Source organism: Ovis canadensis, chromosome 18 (genome assembly GCF_042477335.2).
Source record: "Ovis canadensis isolate MfBH-ARS-UI-01 breed Bighorn chromosome 18, ARS-UI_OviCan_v2, whole genome shotgun sequence".
Taxonomy (NCBI): Eukaryota; Metazoa; Chordata; class Mammalia; order Artiodactyla; family Bovidae; genus Ovis; species Ovis canadensis.
The window spans coordinates 9,875,141-9,896,915 of NC_091262.1; positions in this window are offsets into that span (position 1 = coordinate 9,875,141).

Genomic DNA, 21,775 nt, shown 5'->3' on the forward strand with positions numbered 1-21,775 from the left:
TCGTCTCGAAGGCGGGCATGCACTTGCGCTTTCCTCCAGAGCGGTAGCAGCAGTGTCACGCAGTCTGCCGCGTGGATCAAAGGATCTATGGTTTTCCCTCGAGTCTTTCCCACGAGGCTTTCCCACGAGGCTTTCCCACAGGGCTGTCCCACGTGCACACGTGGTGGGAGTCGATCCTCGGCTTGAACGTCAAGGCAGTGCAGGGAAAACAGGTTCCTCTGGAATGGACTGACACATCTGGGGGACTCTTGGAAAGGTGGCACGACCCTGGAGTTCCTCTCGCCTTTCCTGTGGAGAGCGCCTCCTCTTGAGATGCGACGGGAACGCCGGGAATTCTTTCCCTACGAAACAGGGAAAGGATCCCTCATCTCAAGCTAGGAGGCGGAAACGGGGCTCCCCTGGATGTGTGCGGGACCCCACGTGCTTCCTCTCAAGTGCAGACGGGTATGTCGGGGACCTTCTTGAGTTGCAGCAAGGGTGTGAAGGACCCTTTGGAAGTTTCAGTGGTTAGATGTGATTAGCCTCGAGAAGCCTCAGCGGAAATGGGCCTCATCTCGCCTGGAGGGCAAAACCTCCTGGATTTTCTCGAGTTGCGGCAGGTGCTCTCGACTTACGACGAGGACCTCAGGGACCCGCTCTGGTGGCCTCAGGAAAGGCCAGTCCCCATGCGAGTTCCTCGGGGGCCTCTGGGGATTCCTCTCCCGTCGATGCCGGGGCCTAAGACCTTGTGTGGAGTCGGGGCCGGAACCTGAGGATTCCTCTCCAGTGCTGACATGGATCTTGGGTTACTTCTGAAGTCTCCCCAAGGGAGTCAGTCCTAGTCTCGAATGCAGGCATGCACTTGCGCTTTCCTCCAGAGCGGTAGCAGCAGTGTCACGCAGTCCGCCGCGTGGATCAAAGGATCTATGTTTTTCCCTCGAGTCTTTCCCACGAGGCTTTCCCACGAGGCTTTCCCACAGGGCTGTCCCACGTGCACACGTGGTGGGAGTCGATCCTCGGCTTGAACGTCAAGGCAGTGCAGGGAAAACAGGTTCCTCTGGAATGGACTGACACATCTGGGGGACTCTTGGAATGGTGGCACGACCCTTCAGTTCCTCTCGCCTTTCCTGTGGAGAGCGCCTCCTCTTGAGATGCGACGGGAACGCCGGGAATTCTTTCCCTAGGAAACAGGGAAAGGATCCCTCATCTCGAGTTAGGAGGTGGAAACGGGGCTCCCCTGGATGTGTGCGGGACCCACGTGCTTCCTCTCGAGTGGAGACGCGTATGTCGGGGAACTTCTTGATTTGCAGCAAGGGTGTGAAGGACCCTTTGGAAGTTCCAGTGGTTAGACGTGATTAGCCTCGAGAAGCCTCAGCGGAAATGGGCCTCATCTCGCCTGGAGGGCAAAACCTCCTGGATTTTCTCGAGTTGCGGCAGGTGCTCTCGACTTACGACGAGGACCTCAGGGACCCGCTCTGGTGGCCTCAGGAAAGGCCAGTCCCCATGCGAGTTCCTCGGGGGCCTCTGGGCATTCCTCTCCCGTCGATGCCGGGACCTAAGACCTTGTGTGGAGTCGGGGCCGGAACCTGAGGATTCCTCTCCAGTGCTGACATGCATCTAGGGGTACTTCTGGAGTCTCCCCAGGGGAGTCAGTCCTCGTCTCGAATGCGGGCATGCACTTGCGCTTTCCTCCAGAGCGGTAGCAGCAGTGTCACGCATTCCGCCGCGTGGATCAAAGGATCTATGGTTTTCCCTCGAGTCTTTCCCACGAGGCTTTCCCACAAGGCTTTCCCACAGGGCTGTCCCCCGTGCACACGTGGTGGGAGTCGATCCTCGGCTTGAACGTCAAGGCAGTGCAGGGAAAACAGGTTCCTCTGGAATGGACTGAGACATCTGGGGGACTCTTGGAATGGTGGCACGACCCTTCAGTTCCTCTCGCCTTTCCTGTGGAGAGCGCCTCCTCTTGAGATGCGACGAGAACGCCGGGAATTCTTTCCCTACGAAAAAGGGAAAGGATCCCTCATCTCGAGTTAGGAGGCGGAAACGGGGCTCCCCTGGATGTGTGCGGGACCCACGTGCTTCCTCTCGAGTGGAGACGGGTATGTCGGGGAACTTCTTGAGTTGCAGCAAGGGTGTGAAGGACCCTTTGGAAGTTCCAGTGGTTAGACGTGATTAGACTCGAGAAGCCTCAGCGGAAATGGGCCTCATCTCGCCTGGAGGGCAAAACCTCCTGGATTTTCTCGAGTTGCGGCAGGTGCTCTCGACTTACGACGGGGACCCCAGGGACCCGCTCTGGTGGCCTCAGGAAAGGCCAGTCCCCATGCGAGTTCCTCGGGGGCCTCTCGGGATTCCTCTCCCGTCGATGCCGGGGCCTAAGACCTTGTGTGGAGTCGGGGCCGGAACCTGAGGATTCCTCTCCAGTGCTGACATGGATCTTGGGGTACTTCTGGAGTCTCCCCAGGGGAGTCAGTCCTCGTCTCGAATGCGGGCATGCACTTGCGCTTTCCTCCAGAGCGGTAGCAGCAGTGTCACGCAGTCCGCCGCGTGGATCAAAGGATCTATGGTTTTCCCTCGAGTCTTTCCCACGAGGCTTTCCCACGAGGCTTTCCCACAGGGCTGTCCCACGTGCACACGTGGTGGGAGTCGATCCTCGGCTTGAACGTCAAGGCAGTGCAGGGAAAACAGGTTCCTCTGGAATGGGCTGACACATCTGGGGGACTCTTGGAATGGTGGCACGACCCTGGAGTTCCTCTCGCCTTTCCTGTGGAGAGCGCCTCCTCTTGAGATGCGACGGGAACGCCGGGAATTCTTTCCCTACGAAACAGGGAAAGGATCCCTCATCTCGAGCTAGGAGGCGGAAACGGGGCTCCCATGGATGTGTGCGGGACCCACGTGCTTCCTCTCGAGTGGAGACGGGTATGTCGGGGACCTTCTTGAGTTGCAGCAAGGGTGTGAAGGACCCTTTGGAAGTTCCAGTGGTTAGATGTGATTGGCCTCGAGAAGCCTCAGCGGAAATGGGCCTCATCTCGCCTGGAGGGCAAAACCTCCTGGATTTTCTCGAGTTGCGGCAGGTGCTCTCGACTTACGACGGGGACCTCAGGGACCCGCTCTGGTGGCCTCAGGAAAGGCCAGACCCCATGCGAGTTCCTCGGGGGCCTCTCGGGATTCCTCTCCCGTCGATGCCGGGGCCTAAGACCTTGTGTGGAGTCGGGGCCGGAACCTGAGGTTTCCTCTCCAGTGCTGACATGGATCTTGGGGTACTTCTGGAGTCTCCCCAGGGGAGTCAGTCCTCGTCTCGAATGCGGGCATGCACTTGCGCTTTCCTCCAGAGCGGTAGCAGCAGTGTCACGCAGTCCGCCGTGTGGATCAAAGGATCTATGGTTTTCCCTCGAGTCTTTCCCACGAGGCTTTCCCACGAGGCTTTCCCACAGGGCTGTCCCACGTGCACACGTGGTGGGAGTCGATCCTCGACTTGAACGTCAAGGCAGTGCAGGGAAAACAGGTTCCTCTGGAATGGACTGACACATCTGGGGGACTCTTGGAATGGTGTCACGACCCTGGAGTTCCTCTCGCCTTTCCTGTGGAGAGCGCCTCCTCTTGAGATGCGACGGGAACGCCGGGAATTCTTTCCCTACGAAACAGGGAAAGGATCCCTCATCTCGAGCTAGGAGGCGGAAACGGGGCTCCCCTGGATGTGTGCGGGACACCACGTGCTTCCTCTCGAGTGGAGACGGGTATGTCGGGGAACTTCTTGAGTTGCAGCAAGGGTGTGAAGGACCCTTTGGAAGTTCCAGTGGTTAGATGTGATTGGCCTCGAGAAGCCTCAGCGGAAATGGGCCTCATCTCGCCTGGAGGGCAAAACCTCCTGGATTTTCTCGAGTCGCGGCAGGTGCTCTCGACTTACGACGGGGACCTCAGGGACCCGCTCTGGTGGCCTCAGGAAAGGCCAGTCCCCATGCGAGTTCCTCGGGGGCCTCTGGGGATTCCTCTCCCGTCGATGCCGGGGTCTAAGACCTTGTGTGGAGTCGGGGCCGGAACCTGAGGATTCCTCTCCAGTGCTGACATGGATCTTGGGGTACTTCTGGAGTCTCCCCAGGGGAGTCAGTCCTCGTCTCGAATGCGGGCATGCACTTGCGCTTTCCTCCAGCGCGGTAGCAGCATTGTCACGCAGTCCGCCGCGTGGATCAAAGGATCTATGTTTTTCCCTCGAGTCTTTCCCACGAGGCTTTCCCACGAGGCTTTCCCACAGGGCTGTCCCACGTGCACACGTGGTGGGAGTCGATCCTCGGCTTGAACGTCAAGGCAGTGCAGGGAAAACAGGTTCCTCTGGAATGGACTGACACATCTGGGGGTCTATTGGAATGGTGGCACGACCCTGGAGTTCCTCTCGCCTTTCCTGTGGAGAGCGCCTCCTCTTGAGATGCGACGGGAACGCTGTGAATTCTTTCCCTACGAAACAGGGAAAAGATCCCTCATCTCGAGCTAGGAGGCGGAAACGGAGCTCCCCTGGATGTGGGCGGGACACCACGTGCTTCCTCTCGAGTGGAGATGGGTATGTCGGGGAACTTCTTGAGTTGCAGCAAGGGTGTGAAGGACCCCTGGAAGTTCCAGTGGTTAGACGTGATTGGCCTCGAGAAGACTCAGCGGAAATGGGCCTCATCTCGCCTGGAGGGCAAAACCTCCTGGATTTTCTCGAGTTGCGGCAGGTGCTCTCGACTTACTACGGGGACCTCAGGGACCCGCTCTGGTGGCCTCAGGAAAGGCCAGTCCCCATGCGAGTTCCTCGGGGGCCTCTCGGGATTCCTCTCCCGTCGATGCCGTGGCCTAAGACCTTGTGTGGAGTCGGGGCCGGAACCTGAGGATTCCTCTCCAGTGCTGACATGGATCTTGGGGTACTTCTGGAGTCTCCCCAGGGGAGTCAGTCCTCGTCTCGAATGCGGGCATGCACTTGCGCTTTCCTCCAGAGCGGTAGCAGCAGTGTCACGCAGTTCGCCGCGTGGATCAAAGGATCTATGGTTTTCCCTCGAGTCTTTCCCACGAGGCTTTCCCACGAGGCTTTCCCACAGGGCTGTCCCACGTGCACACGTGGTGGGAGTCGATCCTCGGCTTGAACGTCAAGGCAGTGCAGGGAAAACAGGTTCCTCTGGAATGGACTGACACATCTGGGGGACTCTTGGAATGGTGTCACGACGCTGGAGTTCCTCTCGCCTTTCCTGTGGAGAGCGCCTCCTCTTGAGATGCGACTGGAACACCGGGAATTCTTTCCCTACGAAAAAGGGAAGGATCCCTCATCTCGAGCTAGGAGGCGGAAACGGGGTTCCCCTGGATGTGTGAGGGACCCCACGTGCTTCCTCTCGAGTGGAGACGGGTATGTCGGGGAACTTCTTGAGTTGCAGCAATGGTGTGAAGGACCCTTTGGAAGTTCCAGTGGTTTGATGTGATTGGCCTCGAGAAGCCTCAGTGGACATGGGCCTCATCTCGCCTGAAGGGCAAAACCTCCTGGATTTTCTCGAGTTGCGGCAGGTGCTCTCGACTTACGACGGGGACCTCAGGGACCCGCTCTGGTGGCCTCAGGAAAGGCCAGTCCCCATGCGAGTTCCTCGGGGGCCTCTCGGGATTCCTCTCCCGTCGATGCCGGGGCCTAAGACCTTGTGTGGAGTCGGGGCCGGAACCTGAGGATTCCTCTCCAGTGCTGACATGGATCTTGCGGTAGGTCTGGAGTCTCCCCAGGGGAGTCAGTCCTCGTCTCGATTGCGGGCATGCACTTGAGCTTTCCTCCAGAGCGGTAGCAGCAGTGTCACGCAGTCCGCCGCGTGGATCAAAGGATCTATGGTTTTCCCTCTAGTCTTTCCCACGAGGCTTTCCCAGGAAGGCTTTCCCACAGGGCTGTCCCACGTGCACACGTGGTGGGAGTCGATCCTCGGCTTGAACGTCAAGGCAGTGCAGGGAAAACAGGTTCCTCTGGAATGGACTGACACATCTGTGGGACTCTTGGAATGCTGGCACGACCCTGGAGTTCCTCTCGCCTTTCCTGTGGAGAGCGCCTCCTCTTGAGATGCGACGGGAACGCCGGGAATTCTTTCCCTACCAAACAGGGAAAGGATCCCTCATCTCGAGCTAGGAGGCGGAAACGGGGCTCCCCTGGATGTGTGCGGGACCCCACGTGCTTCCTCTCAAGTGGAGACGGGTATGTCGGGGAACTTCTTGAGTTGCAGCAAGGGTGTGAAGGACCCTTTGGAAGTTCCAGTGGTTAGACGTGATTAGCCTCGAGAAGCCTCAGCGGAAATGGGCCTCATCTCGCCTGGAGGGCAAAACCGCCTGGATTTTCTCGAGTTGCGGCAGGTGCTCTCGACTTACGACGGGGACCTCAGGGACCCGCTCTGGTGGCCTCAGGAAAGGCCAGTCCCCATGCGAGTTCCTCGGGGGCCTCTCGGAATTCCTCTCCCGTCGATGCCGGGGACTAAGACCTTGTATGGAGTCGGGGCCGGAACCTGAGGATTCCTCTCCAGTGCTGACATGGATCTTGGGGTACTTCTGGAGTCTCCCCAGGGGAGTCAGTCCTCGTCTCGAATGCGGGCATGCACTTGCGCTTTCCTCCAGAGCGGTAGCAGCAGTGTCACGCAGTCCGCCGCGTGGATCAAAGGATGTATGGTTTTCCCTCGAGTCTTTCCCACGAGGCTTTCACACGAGGCTTTCCCACAGGGCTGTCCCACGTGCACACGTGGTGGGAGTCGATCCTCGGTTTGAACGTCAAGGCAGTGCAGGGAAAACAGGTTCCTCTGGATTGGACTGACACATCTGGGGGACTCTTGGAATGGTGGCACGACCCTGGAGTTCCTCTCGTCTTTCCTGTGGAGAGCGCCTCCTCTTGAGATGCGACGGGAACGCCGGGAATTCTTTCCCTACGAAACAGGGAAAGGATCCCTCATCTCGAGCTAGAAGGCGGAAACGGGGCTCCCCTGGATGAGTGCGGGACCCACGTGCTTCCTATCGAGTGGAGACGGGTATGTCGGGGAATTTCTTGAGTTGCAGCAAGGGTGTGAAGGACCCTTTGGAAGTTTCAGTGGTTAGACGTGATTAGCCTCGAGAAGCCTCAGCGGAAATGGGCCTCATCTTGCCTGGAGGGCAAAACCGCCTGGATTTTCTCGAGTTGCGGCAGGTGCTCTCGACTTACGACGGGGACCTCAGGGACCCGCTCTTGTGGCCTCAGGAAAGGCCAGTCCCCATGCGAGTTCCTCGGGGGCCTCTCGGGATTCCTCTCCCGTCGATGCCGGGGACTAAGACCTTGTGTGGAGTCGGGGCCGGAACCTGAGGATTCCTCTCCAGTGCTGACATGGATCTTGGGGTACTTCTGGAGTCTCCCCAGGGGAGTCAGTCCTCGTCTCGAATGCGGGCATGCACTTGCGCTTTCCTCCAGAGCGGTAGCAGCAGTGTCACGCAGTCCGCCGCGTGGATCAAAGGATCTATGGTTTTCCCTCGAGTCTTTCCCACGAGGCTTTCCCACGAGGCTTTCCCACAGGGCTGTCCCACGTGCACACGTGGTGGGAGTCGATCTTCGGCTTGAACGTCAAGGCAGTGCAGGGAAAACAGGTTCCTCTGGAATGGACTGACACATCTGGGGGACTCTTGGAATGGTGTCACGACCCTGGAGTTCCTCTCGCCTTTCCTGTGGAGAGCGCCTCCTCTTGAGATGCGACTGGAACGCCGGTAATTCTTTCCCTACGAAAAAGGGAAGGATCCCTCATCTCGAGCTAGGAGGCGGAAACGGGGCTCCCCTGGATGTGTGCGGGACCCCACGTGCTTCCTCTCGAGTGGAGACGGGTATGTCGGGGAACTTCTTGAGTTGCAGCAATGGTGTGAAGGACCCTTTGGAAGTTCCAGTGGTTAGATGTGATTGGTCTCGAGAAGCCTCAGTGGAAATGGGACTCATCTCGCCTGGAGGGCAAAACCTCCTGGATTTTCTCGAGTTGCGGCAGGTGCTCTCGACTTACGACGGGGACCTCAGGGACCCGCTCTGGTGGCCTCAGGAAAGGCCAGTCCCCATGCGAGTTCCTCGGGGGCCTCTCGGGATTACTCTCCCGTCGATGCCGGGGCCTAAGACCTTGTGTGGAGTCGGGGCCGGAACCTGAGAATTCCTCTCCAGTGCTGACATGGATCTTGCGGTAGGTCTGGAGTCTCCCCAGGGGAGTCAGTCCTCGTCTCGATTGCGGGCATGCACTTGCGCTTTCCCCCAGAGCGGTAGCAGCAGTGTCACGCAGTCCGCCGCGTGGATCAAAGGATCTATGGTTTTCCGTCTAGTCTTTCCCACGAGGCTTTCCCAAGAAGGCTTTCCCACAGGGCTGTCCTACGTGCACACGTGGTGGGAGTCGATCCTCGGCTTGAACGTCAAGGCAGTGCAGGGAAAACAGGTTCCTCTGGAATGGACTGACACATCTGGGGGACTCTTGGAATGCTGGCACGACCCTGGAGTTCCTCTCGCCTTTCCTGTGGAGAGCGCCTCCTCTTGAGATGCGACGGGAACGCCGGGAATTCTTTCCCTACGAAACAGGGAAAGGATCCCTCATCTCGGGCTAGGAGGCGGACACGGGGCTCCCCTGGATGTGTGCGGGACCCACGTGCTTCCTCTCGAGTGGAGACGGGTATGTCGGGGAACTTCTTGAGTTGCAGCAAGGGTGTGAAGGACCCTTTGGAAGTTCCAGTGGTTAGACGTGATTAGCCTCGAGAAGCCTCAGCGGAAATGGGCCTCATCTCGCCTGGAGGGCAAAACCGCCTGGATTTTCTCGAGTTGCGGCAGGTGCTCTCGACTTACGACGGGGACCTCAGGGACCCGCTCTGGTGGCCTCAGGAAAGGCCAGTCCCCATGCGAGTTCCTCGGGGGCCTCTCGGGATTCCTCTCCCGTCGATGCCGGGGCCTAAGACCTTGTGTGGAGTCGGGGCCGGAATCTGAGGATTCCTCTCCAGTGCTGACATGGATCTTGGGGTACTTCTGGAGTCTCCCCAGGGGAGTCAGTCCTCGTCTCGAATGCGGGCATGCACTTGCGCTTTCCTCCAGAGCGGTAGCAGCAGTGTCACGCAGTCCGCCGCGTGGATCAAAGGATCTATGGTTTTCCCTCGAGTCTTCCCACGAGGCTTTCCCACGAGGCTTTCGCACAGGGCTGTCCCACGTTCACACGTGGTGGGAGTCGATCCTTGGCTTGAACGTCAAGGCAGTGCAGGGAAAACAGGTTCCTCTGGAATGGACTGACACATCTGGGGGACTCTTGGAATGGTGGCATGACCCTGGAGTTCCTCTCGCCTTTCCTGTGGAGAGCGCCTCTTCTTGAGATGCGACGGGAACGCCGGGAATTCTTTCCCTATGAAACAGGGAAAGGATCCCTCATCTCGAGCTAGGAGGCGGAAACGGGGCTCCCCTGGATGTGTGCGGGACACCACGTGCTTCCTCTCGAGTGCAGACGGGTATGTCGGGGAAGTTCTTGAGTTGCATCAAGGGTGTGAAGGACGCTTTGGAAGTTCCAGTGGTTAGATGTGATTGGCCTCGAGAAGCCTCAGCGGAAATGGGCCTCATCTCGCCTGGAGGGCAAAACCTCCTGGATTTTCTCGAGTTGCGGCAGGTGCTCTCGACTTACGACGGGGACCTCAGGGACCCGCTCTGGTGGCCTCAGGAAAGGCCAGTCCCCATGCGAGTTCCTCGGGGGCCTCTCGGGATTCCTCTCCCGTCGATGCCGGGGACTAAGACCTTGTGTGGAGTCGGGGCCGGAACCTGAGGATTCCTCTCCAGTGCTGACATGGATCTTGGGGTACTTCTGGAGTCTCCCCAGGGGAGTCAGTACTCGTCTCGAATTCGGGCATGCACTTGCGCTTTCCTCCAGAGCGGTAGCAGCAGTGTCATGCAGTCCGCCGCGTGGATCAAAGGATCTATGGTTTTCCCTCGAGTCTTTCGCACGAGGCTTTCCCACGAGGCTTTCCCACAGGGCTGTCCCACGTGCACACGTGGTGGGAGTCGATCCTCGGCTTGAACGTCAAGGCAGTGCAGGGAAAACAGTTTCCTCTGGAATGGACTGACACATCTGGGGGACTCTTGGAATGCTGGCACGACCCTGGAGTTCCTCTCGCCTTTCCTGTGGAGAGCGCCTCCTCTTGAGATGCGACGGGAACGCCGGGAATTCTTTCCCTACGAAACAGGGAAAGGATCCCTCATCTCGAGCTAGGAGGCGGAAACGGGGCTCCCCTGGATGTGTGCGGGACCCACGTGCTTCCTCTCGAGTGGAGACGGGTATGTCGGGGAACTTCTTGAGTTGCAGCAAGGGTGTGAAGGACCCTTTGGAAGTTCCAGTGGTTAGACGTGATTAGCCTCGAGAAGCCTCAGCGGAAATGGGCCTCATCTCGCCTGGAGGGCAAAACCGCCTGGATTTTCTCGAGTTGCGGCAGGTGCTCTCGACTTACGACGGGGACCTCAGGGACCCGCTCTGGTGGCCTCAGGAAAGGCCAGTCCCCATGCGAGTTCCTCGGGGGCCTCTCGGGATTCCTCTCCCGTCGATGCCGGGGCCTAAGACCTTGTGTGGAGTCGGGGCCGGAATCTGAGGATTCCTCTCCAGTGCTGACATGGATCTTGGGGTACTTCTGGAGTCTCCCCAGGGGAGTCAGTCCTCGTCTCGAATGCGGGCATGCACTTGCGCTTTCCTCCAGAGCGGTAGCAGCAGTGTCACGCAGTCCGCCGCGTGGATCAAAGGATGTATTGTTTTCCCTCGAGTCTTTCCCACGAGGCTTTCCCACGAGGCTTTCCCACAGGGCTGTCCCACGTGCACACGTGGTGGGAGTCGATCCTTGGCTTGAACGTCAAGGCAGTGCAGGGAAAACAGGTTCCTCTGGATTGGACTGACACATCTGGGGGACTCTTGGAATGCTGGCACGACCCTGGAGTTCCTCTCGCCTTTCCTGTGGAGAGCGCCTCCTCTTGAGATGCGACGGGAACCCCGGTAATTCTTTCCCTACCAAACAGGGAAAGGATCCCTCATCTCGAGCTAGGAGGCGGAAACGGGGCTCCCCTGGATGAGTGCGGGACCCACGTGCTTCCTCTCGAGTGAAGACGGGTATGTCGGGGAACTTCTTGAGTTGCAGCAAGGGTGTGAAGGACCCTTTGGAAGTTCCAGTGGTTAGACGTGATTAGCCTCGAGAAGCCTCAGCGGAAATGGGCCTCATCTCGCCTGAAGGGCAAAACAGCCTGAATTTTCTCGAGTTGCGGCAGGTGCTCTCGACTTACGACGGGGACCTCAGGGACCCGCTCTGGTGGCCTCAGGAAAGGCCAGTCCCCATGCGAGTTCCTCGGGGGCCTCTCGGGATTCCTCTCCCGTCGATGCCGGGGACTAAGACCTTGTGTGGAGTCGGGGCCGGAACCTGAGGATTCCTCTCCAGTGCTGACATGGATCTTGGGGTACTTCTGGAGTCTCCCCAGGGGAGTCAGTCCTCGTCTCGAATGCGGGCATGCACTTGCGCTTTCCTCCAGAGCGGTAGCAGCAGTGTCACGCAGTCCGCCGCGTGGATCAAAGGATCTATGGTTTTCCCTCTAGTCTTTCCCACGAGGCTTTCCCACGAGGCTTTCCCACAGGGCTGTCCCACGTGCACACGGGGTGGGAGTCGTTCCTTGGCTTGAACGTCAAGGCAGTGCAGGGAAAACAGGTTCCTCTGGAATGGACTGACACATCTGGGGGACACATGGAATGGTGGCATGACCCTGGAGTTCCTCTCGCCTTTCCTGTGGAGAGCGCCTCTTCTTGAGATGCGACGGGAACGCCAGGAATTCTTTCCCTACGAAACAGGGAAAGGATCCCTCATCTAGAGCTAGGAGGCGGAAACGGGGCTCCCCTGGATGTGTGCGGGACCCCACGTGCTTCCTCTCGAGTGCAGACGGGTATGTCGGGGAAGTTCTTGAGTTGCAGCAAGGGTGTGAAGGACGCTTTGGAAGTTCCAGTGGTTAGATGTGATTGGCCTCGAGAAGCCTCAGTGGAAATGGGACTCATCTCGCCTGGAGGGCAAAACCTCCTGGATTTTCTCGAGTTGCGGCAGGTGCTCTCGACTTACGACGGGGACCTCAGGGACCCGCTCTGGTGGCCTCAGGAAAGGCCAGTCCCCATGCGAGTTCCTCGGGGGCGTCTCGGGATTCCTCTCCCGTCGATGCCGGGGACTAAGACCTTGTGTGGAGTCGGGTCCGGAACCTGAGGATTCCTCTCCAGTGCTGACATGGATCTTGGGGTACTTCTGGAGTCTCCCCAGGGGAGTCAGTACTCGTCTCGAATTCGGGCATGCACTTGCGCTTTCCTCCAGAGCGGTAGCAGCAGTGTCATGCAGTCCGCCGCGTGGATCAAAGGATCTATGGTTTTCCCTCGAGTCTTTCGCACGAGGCTTTCCCACGAGGCTTTCCCACAGGGCTGTCCCACGTGCACACGTGGTGGGAGTCGATCCTCGGCTTGAACGTCAAGGCAGTGCAGGGAAAACAGGTTCCTCTGGAATGGACTGACACATCTGGGGGACTCTTGGAATGCTGGCACGACCCTGGAGTTCCTCTCGCCTTTCCTGTGGAGAGCGCCTCCGCTTGAGATGCGACGGGAACGCCGGGAATTCTTTCCCTACGAAACAGGGAAAGGATCCCTCATCTCGAGCTAGGAGGCGGAAACGGGGCTCCCCTGGATGTGTGCGGGACCCACGTGCTTCCTCTCGAGTGGAGACGGGTATGTCGGGGAACTTCTTGAGTTGCAGCAAGGGTGTGAAGGACCCTTTGGAAGTTCCAGTGGTTAGACGTGATTAGCCTAGAGAAGCCTCAGCGGAAATGGGCCTCATCTCGCCTGGAGGGCAAAACCGCCTGGATTTTCTCGAGTTGCGGCAGGTGCTCTCGACTTACGACGGGGACCTCAGGGACCCGCTCTGGTGGCCTCAGGAAAGGCCAGTCCCCATGCGAGTTCCTCGGGGGCCTCTCGGGATTCCTCTCCCGTCGATGCCGGGGCCTAAGACCTTGTGTGGAGTCGGGGCCGGAATCTGAGGATTCCTCTCCAGTGCTGACATGGATCTTGGGGTACTTCTGGAGTCTCCCCAGGGGAGTCAGTCCTCGTCTCGAATGCGGGCATGCACTTGCGCTTTCCTCCAGAGCGGTAGCAGCAGTGTCACGCAGTCCGCCGCGTGGATCAAAGGATCTATGGTTTTCCCTCGAGTCTTTCCCACGAGGCTTTCCCACGAGGCTTTCCCACAGGGCTGTCCCACGTGCACACGTGGTGGGAGTCGATCCTTGGCTTGAACGTCAAGGCAGTGCAGGGAAAACAGGTACCTCTGGATTGGACTGACACATCTGGGGGACTCTTGGAATGGTGGCACGACCCTGGAGTTCCTCTCGCCTTTCCTGTGGAGAGCGCCTCCTCTTGAGATGCGACGGGAACGCCGGGAATTCTTTCCCTTCCAAACAGGGAAAGGATCCCTCATCTCGAGCTAGGAGGCGGAAACGGGGCTCCCCTGGATGAGTGCGGGACCCACGTGCTTCCTCTCGAGTGAAGACGGGTATGTCGGGGAACTTCTTGAGTTGCAGCAAGGGTGTGAAGGACCCTTTGGAAGTTCCAGTGGTTAGACGTGATTAGCCTCGAGAAGCCTCAGCGGAAATGGGCCTCATCTCGCCTGAAGGGCAAAACCGCCTGGATTTTCTCGAGTTGCGGCAGGTGCTCTCGACTTACGACGGGGACCTCAGGGACCCGCTCTGGTGGCCTCAGGAAAGGCCAGTCCCCATGCGAGTTCCTCGGGGGCCTCTCGGGATTCCTCTCCCGTCGATGCCGGGGACTAAGACCTTGTGTGGAGTCGGGGCCGGAACCTGAGGATTCCTCTCCAGTGCTGACATGGATCTTGGGGTACTTCTGGAGTCTCCCCAGGGGAGTCAGTCCTCGTCTCGAATGCGGGCATGCACTTGCGCTTTCCTCCAGAGCGGTAGCAGCAGTGTCACGCAGTCCGCCGCGTGGATCAAAGGATCTATGGTTTTCCCTCGAGTCTTTCCCACGAGGCTTTCCCACGAGGCTTTCCCACAGGGCTGTCCCAGGTGCACACGTGGTGGGAGTCGATCCTTGGCTTGAACGTCAAGGCAGTGCAGGGAAAACAGGTTCCTCTGGAATGGACTGACACATCTGGCGGACACATGGAATGGTGGCATGACCCTGGAGTTCCTCTCGCCTTTCCTGTGGAGAGCGCCTCTTCTTGAGATGCGACGGGAACGCCGGGAATTCTTTCCCTACGAAACAGGGAAAGGATCCCTCATCTAGAGCTAGGAGGCGGAAACGGGGCTCCCCTGGATATGTGCGGGACCCCACGTGCTTCCTCTCGAGTGCAGACGGGTATGTCGGGGAAGTTCTTGAGTTGCAGCAAGGGTGTGAAGGACGCTTTGGAAGTTCCAGTGGTTAGATGTGATTGGCCTCGAGAAGCCTCAGTGGAAATGGGCCTCATCTCGCCTGGAGGGCAAAACCTCCTGGATTTTCTCGAGTTGCGGCAGGTGCTCTCGACTTACGACGGGGACCTCAGGGACCCGCTCTGGTGGCCTCAGGAAAGGCCAGTCCCCATGCGAGTTCCTCGGGGGCCTCTCGGGATTCCTCTCCCGTCGATGCCGGGGCCTAAGACCTTGTGTGGAGTCAGGGCCGGAACCTGAGAATTCCTCTCCAGTGCTGACATGGATCTTGCGGTAGGTCTGGAGTCTCCCCAGGGGAGTCAGTCCTCGTCTCGATTGCGGGCATGCACTTGCGCTTTCCTCCAGAGCGGTAGCAGCAGTGTCACGCAGTCCGCCGCGTGGATCAAAGGATCTATGGTTTTCCCTCTAGTCTTTCCCACGAGGCTTTCCCAAGAAGGCTTTCCCACAGGGCTGTCCCACGTGCACACGTGGTGGGAGTCGATCCTCGGCTTGAACGTCAAGGCAGTGCAGGGAAAACAGGTTCCTCTGGAATGGACTGACACATCTGGGGGACTCTTGGAATGCTGGCACGACCCTGGAGTTCCTCTCGCCTTTCCTGTGGAGAGCGCCTCCTCTTGAGATGCGACGGGAACGCCGGGAATTCTTTCCCTACGAAACAGGGAAAGGATCCCTCATCTCGAGCTAGGAGGCGGAAACGGGGCTCCCCTGGATGTGTGCGGGACCCACGTGCTTCCTCTCGAGTGGAGACGGGTATGTCGGGGAACTTCTTGAGTTGCAGCAAGGGTGTGAAGGACCCTTTGGAAGTTCCAGTGGTTAGACGTGATTAGCCTCGAGAAGCCTCAGCGGAAATGGGCCTCATCTCGCCTGGAGGGCAAAACCGCCTGGATTTTCTCGAGTTGCGGCAGGTGCTCTCGACTTACGACGGGGACCTCAGGGACCCGCTCTGGTGGCCTCAGGAAAGGCCAGTCCCCATGCGAGTTCCTCGGGGGCCTCTCGGGATTCCTCTCCCGTCGATGCCGGGGCCTAAGACCTTGTGTGGAGTCGGGGCGGGAATCTGAGGATTCCTCTCCAGTGCTGACATGGATCTTGGGGTACTTCTGGAGTCTCCCCAGGGGAGTCAGTCCTCGTCTCGAATGCGGGCATGCACTTGCGCTTTCCTCCAGAGCGGTAGCAGCAGTGTCACGCAGTCCGCCGCGTGGATCAAAGGATCTATGGTTTTCCCTCGAGTCTTCCCACGAGGCTTTCCCACGAGGCTTTCGCACAGGGCTGTCCCACGTTCACACGTGGTGGGAGTCGATCCTTGGCTTGAACGTCAAGGCAGTGCAGGGAAAACAGGTTCCTCTGGAATGGACTGACATATCTGGGGGACTCTTGGAATGGTGGCATGACCCTGGAGTTCCTCTCGCCTTTCCTGTGGAGAGCGCCTCTTCTTGAGATGCGACGGGAACGCCGGGAATTCTTTCCCTACGAAACAGGGAAAGGATCCCTCATCTCGAGCTCGGAGGCGGAAACGGGGCTCCCCTGGATGTGTGCGGGACACCACGTGCTTCCTCTCGAGTGCAGACGGATATGTCGGGGAAGTTCTTGAGTTGCAGCAAGGGTGTGAAGGACGCTTTGGAAGTTCCAGTGGTTAGATGTGATTGGCCTCGAGAAGCCTCAGCGGAAATGGGCCTCATCTCGCCTGGAGGGCAAAACCTCCTGGATTTTCTCGAGTTGCGGCAGGTGCTCTCGACTTACGACGGGGACCTCAGGGACCCGCTCTGGTGGCCTCAGGAAAGGCCAGTCCCCATGCGAGTTCCTCGGGGGCGTCTCGGGATTCCTCTCCCGTCGATGCCGGGGACTAAGACCTTGTGTGGAGTCGGGGCCGGAACCTGAGGATTCCTCTCCAGTGCTGACATGGATCTTGGGGTACTTCTGGAGTCTCCCCAGGGGAGTCAGTACTCGTCTCGAATTCGGGCATGCACTTGCGCTTTCCTCCAGAGCGGTAGCAGCAGTGTCATGCAGTCCTCCGCGTGGATCAAAGGATCTATGGTTTTCCCTCGAGTCTTTCGCACGAGGCTTTCCCACGAGGCTTTCCCACAGGGCTGTCCCACGTGCACACGTGGTGGGAGTCGATCCTCGGCTTGAACGTCAAGGCAGTGCAGGGAAAACAGGTTCCTCTGGAATGGACTGACACATCTGGGGGACTCTTGGAATGCTGGCACGACCCTGGAGTTCCTCTCGCCTTTCCTGTGGAGAGCGCCTCCTCTTGAGATGCGACGGGAACGCCGGGAATTCTTTCCCTACGAAACAGGGAAAGGATCCCTCATCTCGAGCTAGGAGGCGGAAACGGGGCTCCCCTGGATGTGTGCGGGACCCACGTGCTTCCTCTCGAGTGGAGACGGGTATGTCGGGGAACTTCTTGAGTTGCAGCAAGGGTGTGAAGGACCCTTTGGAAGTTCCAGTTGGTAGACGTGATTAGCCTCGAGAAGCCTCAGCAGAAATGGGCCTCATCTCGCCTGGAGGGCAAAACCTCCTGGATTTTCTCGAGTTGCGGCAGGTGCTCTCGACTTACGACGGGGACCTCATGGACCCGCTCTGGTGGCCTCAGGAAAGGCCAGTCCCCATGCGAGTTCCTCGGGGGCCTCTCGGGATTCCTCTCCCGTCGATGCCGGGGCCTAAGACCTTGTGTGGAGTCGGGGCCGGAATCTGAGGATTCCTCTCCAGTGCTGACATGGATCTTGGGGTACTTCTGGAGTCTCCCCAGGGGAGTCAGTCCTCGTCTCGAATGCGGGCATGCACTTGCGCTTTCCTCCAGAGCGGTAGCAGCAGTGTCACGCAGTCCGCCGCGTGGATCAAAGGATGTATGGTTTTCCCTCGAGTCTTTCCCACAAGGCTTTCCCACGAGGCTTTCCCACAGGGCTGTCCCACGTGCACACGTGGTGGTAGTCGATCCTCGGCTTGAACGTCAAGGCAGTGCAGGGAAAACAGGTTCCTCTGGATTGGACTGACACATCTGGGGGACTCTTGGAATGGTGGCACGACCCTGGAGTTCCTCTCGCCTTTCCTGTGGAGAGCGCCTCCTCTTGAGATGCGACGGGAACGCCGGGAATTCTTTCCCTACGAAACAGGGAAAGGATCCCTCATCTCGAGCTAGGAGGCGGAAACGGGGCTCCCCTGGATGAGTGCGGGACCCACGTGCTTCCTCTCGAGTGAAGACGGGTATGTCGGGGAACTTCTTGAGTTGCAGCAAGGGTGTGAAGGACGCTTTGGAAGTTCCAGTGGTTAGATGTGATTGGCCTCGAGAAGCCTCAGCGGAAATGGGCCTCATCTCGCCTGGAGGGCAAAACCTCCTGGATTTTCTCGAGTTGCGGCAGGTGCTCTCGACTTACGACGGGGACCTCAGGGACCCGCTCTGGTGGCCTCAGGAAAGGCCAGTCCCCATGCGAGTTCCTCGGGGGCGTCTCGGGATTCCTCTCCCGTCGATGCCGGGGACTAAGACCTTGTGTGGAGTCGGGGCCGGAACCTGAGGATTCCTCTCCAGTGCTGACATGGATCTTGGGGTACTTCTGGAGTCTCCCCAGGGGAGTCAGTACTCGTCTCGAATTCGGGCATGCACTTGCGCTTTCCTCCAGAGCGGTAGCAGCAGTGTCATGCAGTCCGCCGCGTGGATCAAAGGATCTATGGTTTTCCCTCGAGTCTTTCGCACGAGGCTTTCCCACGAGGCTTTCCCACAGGGCTGTCCCACGTGCACACGTGGTGGGAGTCGATCCTCGGCTTGAACGTCAAGGCAGTGCAGGGAAAACAGGTTCCTCTGGAATGGACTGACACATCTGGGGGACTCTTGGAATGCTGGCACGACCCTGGAGTTCCTCTCGCCTTTCCTGTGGAGAGCGCCTCCTCTTGAGATGCGACGGGAACGCCGGGAATTCTTTCCCTACGAAACAGGGAAAGGATCCCTCATCTCGAGCTAGGAGGCGGAAACGGGGCTCCCCTGGATGTGTGCGGGACCCACGTGCTTCCTCTCGAGTGGAGACGGGTATGTCGGGGAACTTCTTGAGTTGCAGCAAGGGTGTGAAGGACCCTTTGGAAGTTCCAGTTGGTAGACGTGATTAGCCTCGAGAAGCCTCAGCGGAAATGGGCCTCATCTCGCCTGGAGGGCAAAACCTCCTGGATTTTCTCGAGTTGCGGCAGGTGCTCTCGACTTACGACGGGGACCTCAGGGACCCGCTCTGGTGGCCTCAGGAAAGGCCAGTCCCCATGCGAGTTCCTCGGGGGCCTCTCGGGATTCCTCTCCCGTCGATGCCGGGGCCTAAGACCTTGTGTGGAGTCGGGGCCGGAATCTGAGGATTACTCTCCAGTGCTGACATGGATCTTGGGGTACTTCTGGAGTCTCCCCAGGGGAGTCAGTCCTCGTCTCGAATGCGGGCATGCACTTGCGCTTTCCTCCAGAGCGGTAGCAGCAGTGTCACGCAGTCCGCCGCGTGGATCAAAGGATGTATGGTTTTCCCTCGAGTCTTTCCCACAAGGCTTTCCCACGAGGCTTTCCCACAGGGCTGTCCCACGTGCACACGTGGTGGTAGTCGATCCTCGGCTTGAACGTCAAGGCAGTGCAGGGAAAACAGGTTCCTCTGGATTGGACTGACACATCTGGGGGACTCTTGGAATGGTGGCACGACCCTGGAGTTCCTCTCGCCTTTCCTGTGGAGAGCGCCTCCTCTTGAGATGCGACGGGAACGCCGGGAATTCTTTCCCTACGAAACAGGGAAAGGATCCCTCATCTCGAGCTAGGAGGCGGAAACGGGGCTCCCCTGGATGAGTGCGGGACCCACGTGCTTCCTCTCGAGTGAAGACGGGTATGTCGGGGAACTTCTTGAGTTGCAGCAAGGGTGTGAAGGACCCTTTGGAAGTTCCAGTGGTTAGACGTGATTAGCCTCGAGAAGCCTCAGCGGAAATGGGCCTCATCTCGCCTGGAGGGCAAAACCTCCTGGATTTTCTCGAGTTGCGGCAGGTGCTCTCGACTTACGACGGGGACTTCAGGGACCCGCTCTGGTGGCCTCAGGAAAGGCCAGTCCCCATGCGAGTTCCTCGGGGGCGTCTCGGGATTCCTCTCCCGTCGATGCCGGGGACTAAGACCTTGTGTGGAGTCGGGGCCGGAACCTGAGGATTCCTCTCCAGTGCTGACATGGATCTTGGGGTACTTCTGGAGTCTCCCCAGGGGAGTCAGTACTCGTCTCGAATTCGGGCATGCACTTGCGCTTTCCTCCAGAGCGGTAGCAGCAGTGTCATGCAGTCCGCCGCGTGGATCAAAGGATCTATGGTTTTCCCTCGAGTCTTTCGCACGAGGCTTTCCCACGAGGCTTTCCCACAGGGCTGTCCCACGTGCACACGTGGTGGGAGTCGATCCTCGGCTTGAACGTCAAGGCAGTGCAGGGAAAACAGGTTCCTCTGGAATGGACTGACACATCTGGGGGACTCTTGGAATGCTGGCACGACCCTGGAGTTCCTCTCGCCTTTCCTGTGGAGAGCGCCTCCTCTTGAGATGCGACGGGAACGCCGGGAATTCTTTCCCTACGAAACAGGGAAAGGATCCCTCATCTCGAGCTAGGAGGCGGAAACGGGGCTCCCCTGGATGTGTGCGGGACCCACGTGCTTCCTCTCGAGTGGAGACGGGTATGTCGGGGAACTTCTTGAGTTGCAGCAAGGGTGTGAAGGACCCTTTGGAAGTTCCAGTTGGTAGACGTGATTAGCCTCGAGAAGCCTCAGCGGAAATGGGCCTCATCTCGCCTGGAGGGCAAAACCTCCTGGATTTTCTCGAGTTGCGGCAGGTGCTCTCGACTTACGACGGGGACCTCAGGGACCCGCTCTGGTGGCCTCAGGAAAGGCCAGTCCCCATGCGAGTTCCTCGGGGGCCTCTCGGGATTCCTCTCCCGTCGATGCCGGGGCCTAAGACCTTGTGTGGAGTCGGGGCCGGAATCTGAGGATTCCTCTCCAGTGCTGACATGGATCTTGGGGTACTTCTGGAGTCTCCCCAGGGGAGTCAGTCCTCGTCTCGAATGCGGGCATGCACTTGCGCTTTCCTCCAGAGCGGTAGCAGCAGTGTCACGCAGTCCGCCGCGTGGATCAAAGGATGTATGGTTTTCCCTCGAGTCTTTCCCACAAGGCTTTCCCACGAGGCTTTCCCACAGGGCTGTCCCACGTGCACACGGGGTGGTAGTCGATCCTCGGCTTGAACGTCAAGGCAGTGCAGGGAAAACAGGTTCCTCTGGATTGGACTGACACATCTGGGGGACTCTTGGAATGGTGGCACGACCCTGGAGTTCCTCTCGCCTTTCCTGTGGAGAGCGCCTCCTCTTGAGATGCGACGGGAACGCCGGGAATTCTTTCCCTACGAAACAGGGAAAGGATCCCTCATCTCGAGCTAGGAGGCGGAAACGGGGCTCCCCTGGATGAGTGCGGGACCCACGTGCTTCCTCTCGAGTGAAGACGGGTATGTCGGGGAACTTCTTGAGTTGCAGCAAGGGTGTGAAGGACCCTTTGGAAGTTCCAGTGGTTAGACGTGATTAGCCTCGAGAAGCCTCAGCGGAAATGGGCCTCATCTCGCCTGAAGGGCAAAACCGCCTGGATTTTCTCGAGTTGCGGCAGGTGCTCTCGACTTACGACGGGGACCTCAGGGACCCGCTCTGGTGGCCTCAGGAAAGGCCAGTCCCCATGCGAGTTCCTCGGGGGCGTCTCGGGATTCCTCTCCCGTCGATGCCGGGGACTAAGACCTTGTGTGGAGTCGGGGCCGGAACCTGAGGATTCCTCTCCAGTGCTGACATGGATCTTGGGGTACTTCTGGAGTCTCCCAGGGGAGTCAGTACTCGTCTCGAATTCGGGCATGCACTTGCGCTTTCCTCCAGAGCGGTAGCAGCAGTGTCATGCAGTCCGCCGCGTGGATCAAAGGATCTATGGTTTTCCCTCGAGTCTTTCGCACGAGGCTTTCCCACGAGGCTTTCCCACAGGGCTGTCCCACGTGCACACGTGGTGGGAGTCGATCCTCGGCTTGAACGTCAAGGCAGTGCAGGGAAAACAGGTTCCTCTGGAATGGACTGACACATCTGGGGGACTCTTGGAATGCTGGCACGACCCTGGAGTTCCTCTCGCCTTTCCTGTGGAGAGCGCCTCCTCTTGAGATGCGACTGTAACGCCGGGAATTCTTTCCCTACGAAAAAGGGAAGGATCCCTCATCTCGAGCTAGGAGGCGGAAACGGGGCTCCCCTGGATGTGTGAGGGACCCCACGTGCTTCCTCTCGAGTGGAGACGGGTATGTCGGGGAACTTCTTGAGTTGCAGCAATGGTGTGAAGGACCCTTTGGAAGTTCCAGTGGTTAGATGTGATTGGCCTCGA